This window comes from Chiloscyllium plagiosum, chromosome 6 (assembly GCF_004010195.1).
Source record: "Chiloscyllium plagiosum isolate BGI_BamShark_2017 chromosome 6, ASM401019v2, whole genome shotgun sequence".
In the NCBI taxonomy this organism is placed as follows: Eukaryota; Metazoa; Chordata; class Chondrichthyes; order Orectolobiformes; family Hemiscylliidae; genus Chiloscyllium; species Chiloscyllium plagiosum.
This window is the reverse complement of record NC_057715.1, coordinates 82,638,437-82,643,258: the sequence shown is the minus strand read 5'-3', so window position 1 is coordinate 82,643,258 and position 4,822 is coordinate 82,638,437.

Sequence of the window (4,822 nt, the reverse complement as noted above, 5' to 3'; positions counted from 1 at the left end):
TGTGTGCAGTGGGTCAGTATCACTGTGAAGCAGATTGTGGGGGAGATTGCAGTGGGTCAGTATCACTGTGAAACAGACCGGGGGGAGTGTGATCTGGGTCACTATCACTGTGAAGCAAACTGAGGGGAGTGTGCAGTTCATCAGTATCACTGTGAAGCAGATTGGGAGGAATGTGCAGATGGTCAGTATCACTGTTAAGCAGACTGGGAGGAGTGTGTATTTGGCCATTATCACTGTGAAGCAGACCGGGTAGAGTGTGCAGTGGGTCAGTATCACTGTGAAGCAGACCGGGGCGGGGTGTGTAGTGGGTCAATATCACTGTGAACCCGACTGGGTGGAGTGTGCAGTGCGGCAGTATCACTGTGAAGCAGACCTGGAGGAGTGTGCATTGGGTCAGTATTGCTGTGAAGTCGACCGGGGATTGTGTGCAGTGGGTCAGTATCACTGTGAAGCAGACCAGGGGGAGTGTGTAGTGTGTAGTGTGTCAGTATCTCTGTGAAGCAGATTGGGAGGAGTGTGCAGTGGGTCAGTATCTCTGTGAAGCAGATTGGGAGGAGTGTGCAGTGGGTCAGTATCACTGTGAAGCAGATTGTGGGGGTGAGTGCAGTGGGTCAGTATCACTGTGAAGCAGACCATGGAGAGTGTGAGCTGGGTCAGTATCACTGTGAAGCAGACCGGAGGGAGTGTGTAGTGGGTCAGTATCGCTGTGATGTAGACCGGGGAGAGTGTGCAGTGGGTCAGTATCACTGTGAAGCAGATTGCGGGGAGTGTGCAGTGGGTCAGTGTCACAGTGAAGTAGTTTGGGAGGAGTGTGCAGTGGGTCAGTATCACTGTGAAGCAGATTGTGGGGGCGAGTGCAGTGGGTCAGTATCACTGTGAAGCAGACCATGGGGAGTATGACCTGGGTCAGTATCACTGTGAAGCAGACCGGAGGGAGTGTGTAGTGGATCAGTATCACTGTGAAGCAGACCGGAGGGAGTGTGCAGTGGGTCAGTATCACTGTGAAGCAGACCGGAGGGAGTGTGTAGTGGGTCAGTATCGCTGTGATGTAGACCGGGGAGAGTGTGCAGAGGGTCAGTATCACTGTGAAGCAGATTGCGGGGAGTGGGCAGTGAGACAGTATTACTGTGAAGCAGATTGCGGGGAGTGTGTAGTGGGTCAGTATCACTGTGAAGCAGATTAGGGTGGGGGGGGGTGTGTGCTCTGGCTCAATGTCACTGTGATAGATACCGGGGTGGGGAGTGTGCAATGGGTCAGTATCACTGTGAAGCAGACCGGAGAGAGTGTGTAGTGGGTCAGTATCTCTGTGAAGCAGATTGCGAGGAGTGTGCGGTGCGTCAGTATCACTGTGAAGTGGATTGGGAGGAGGGTGCAGTGAGTCTGTATCAGTATGAAGCAGATCAGAGGGAGTGTGTCGTGGGTCAGTATCACTATGAAGCAGATCGGGTGGAGTGTGGAGTGCATCAGTATCACTGTGAAGCAGACCGGGGGTGTGTACAGTGGGTTAGTATCACTGTGAAGCAGATTGGGAGGAGTGTGCAATGGGTCAGTATCACTGTGAAGCAAACTGAGGGGAGTGTGCAGTTCATCAGTATCACTGTGAAGCAGATTGGGAGGAATGTGCAGATGGTCAGTATCACTGTTAAGCAGATTGGGGGTAGTGTGTATTCGGCCAGTATCACGGTGAAGCAGACCGGGTAGAGTGTGCAGTGGGTCAGTATCACTGTGAAGCAGACCTGGAGGAGTGTGCAGTGGGTCAGTATCTCTGTGAAGCAGACCTGGAGGAGTGTGCATTGGGTCAGTATTGCTGTGAAGTCGACCGGGGATTGTGTGCAGTGGGTCAGTATCACTGTGAAGCAGACCAGGGGGAGTGTGTAGTGTGTCAGTATCTCTGTGAAGCAGATTGGGAGGAGTGTGCAGTGGGTCAGTATCACTGTGAAGCAGACCATGGGGAGTGTGACCTGGGTCAGTATCACTGTGAAGCATACCGGGAAGGAATGTGCAGTAGGTCAGTGTCATGGTGAAGCAGACTGGGAGGAGTGTATAGTGGGTCAGTTTCATTGTGAAACAGCTTGGGGGGGAGTGTGTACTGGGTCAGTATCACTGGGAAGCAGACCAGGGGGAGAGTGCAGTGGGTCAGTATCACTGTGAAGCAGACCGGGGGAGAGTGCAGTGGGTCAGTATCACTTTGAAGCAGATTGGTGGGCGTGTGCAGTGGGTCAGTATCACTGTGAAGCAGATTGGGCGGAGTGTGCAGTGGGTCAGTATCACTGTGAAACAGACCGGGGGGAGTGTGATCTGGGTCACTACCACTGTGAAGCAAACTGAGGGGAGTGTGCAGTTCATCAGTATCACTGTGAAGCAGAATGGGAGGAATGTGCAGATGGTCAGTATCACTGTTAAGCAGACTGGGAGGAGTGTGTATTCGGCCATTATCACTGTGAAGCAGACCGGGTAGAGTGTGCAGTGGGTCAGTATCACTGTGAAGCAGAGCGGGGCGGGGTGTGTAGTGGGTCAATATCACTGTGAAGCCGACTGGGTGGAGTGTGCAGTGCGGCAGTATCACTGTGAAGCAGACCTGGAGGAGTGTGCATTGGGTCAGTATTGCTGTGAAGTCGACCGGGGATTGTGTGCAGTGGGTCAGTATCACTGTGAAGCAGACCAGGGGGAGTGTGTAGTGTGTAGTGTGTCAGTATCTCTGTGAAGCAGATTGGGAGGATTGTGCAGTGGGTCAGTATCACTGTGAAGCAGATTGTGGGGGAGATTGCAGTGGGTCAGTATCACTGTGAAGCAGACCATGGGAAGTGTGAGCTGGGTCAGTATCACTGTGAAGCAGACCGGAGGGAGTGTGTAATGGGTCAGTATCGCTGTGATGTAGATCGGGGAGAGTGTGCAGTGGGTCAGTATCACTGTGAAGCAGATTGCGGGGAGTGTGCATGGGTCAGTGTCACTGTGAAGTAGTTTGGGAGGAGTGTGCAGTGGGTCAGTATCGCTGTGAAGCAGACCATGGAGAGTATGACCTGGGTCAGTATCACTATGAAGCAGATCGGGGAGAGTGTGCAGTGGGTCAGTATCACTGTGAAGCAGATTGCGGGGAGTGTGCATGGGTCAGTGTCACTGTGAAGTAGTTTGGGAGGCGTGTGCAGTGGGTCAGTATCGCTGTGAAGCAGATTGTGGGGGCGAGTGCAGTGGGTCAGTATCACTGTGAAGCAGACCATGGAGAGTATGACCTGGGTCAGTATCACTGTGAAGCAGACCGGGGGGAGAGTGCAGTGGGTCTGTATCACTGTGAAGCAGACCAGGGGGAGTGAGTAGTGGGTCAGTATCGCTGTGAAGTTGACTGGGGAGTGTGTGCAGTGGGTCAGTATCACTGTGAAGCAGACCGGAGGGAGTGTGTAGTGGGTCAGTATTGCTGTGATGGAGACCGGGGAGAGTATGCAGTGGGTCAGTATCACTGTCAAGCAGATTGCGGGGAGTGTGCAGTGTGTCAGTATCACTGTGAAGCAGATTGGAGGGAGTGTGTAGTGAGTCAGTGTCACTGTGAAACAGATTGCGGGGAGTGTGCAGTGGGTCAGTATCACTGTGAAGCAGACCGGGGGGAGTGTGCAGTGGGTCAGTATCACTGTGAAGCAGATTGGAGGGAGTGTGCAGTGGGTCAGTATCACTGTGAAGCACACCCGAGGGAGTGTGTAGTGTGTAGTGGATCAGTACGTGTATTGCCTGCAGAAAGTTAAGGCAAAGGAGATGGAATTATGAAGCTATGAAATAAACTGTCCCAGCTCCAGGAAAGTATGTAGAACCTGCTCCTGCTGCAGACGATAGGGGTGGATGTCATGGAGGACCTCAAGGAGGTGAAGGGCCAGCAAGCCTCGCTCTTTGCTTCGGAGGCCTCCAAGATAATCTTCCGGTCCAGGGTCCGCTCGGTGGAGCAGGACGAGACGTGCTCACATTTCTTCTTCTAGAAGGTGCACAAAGAGAGGTCCGTGCTCAGCAGCCTGAAGGAAGAAGATGGCTCGATAACGTCATCTCAGGCTGACGTCATGAGGATCAGCAAATCCTTCTACGCCAGTCTGTATGACGCGAAGCCGACCAACAGCGCGGCCTCCCAGTCGTTCCTGTCCTCTATCACGGAGGTCCTAGACGACGGAACACGAGAGAGGCTGGACCAGCCGCTATCTCTGGACAAGCTGACCAAAGCCCTCGAGTCCTTCGAAAAGAATAAAACTCCCGGAAGCGATGGCTTACCGGTCGAGCTCTATTCCGCTCTTTGGGACTTGATTGGCCGGGACCTGCTGGAGGTGTATGTCAGTATGCTTCGGGCAGGTACCATGAGTGAATCCATGAGGAAAGGCATCATCACCCTCATCTACAAACAGAAGGGGGAGAGGGAAGAAATTAGAAATTGGAGACCGATCTCACTGTTAAACACAGACTACAAAATCTTGTCAAAGGTCATCGCCAACCGGGTCAGGTCTGCTCTGGAATCGGTGATTCACCCTGACCAAACCTGTGCTGTACCGGGCAGGAAGATCGCTGAGAGTCTCGCACCCCTCAGGGATACGATCGCCTACGTGCAGGACAGGGGGGTGGACACCTGCCTCATCAGCCTGGACCAGGAGAAAGCCTTTGACAGGATATCACACACGTATATGAGAGATGTTCTCTCCAAAATGGGCTTTGGGGAGGGAATCTGCAATTGGATCAGACTGCTCTACACCAACATTATCAGTGCAGTTTCAATCAATGGGTGGGAATCAGATAGCTTCCCAATCAGATCTGGAGTCAGGCAGGGCTGCCCCCTCTCTCCTGCCTTGTTTGTGTG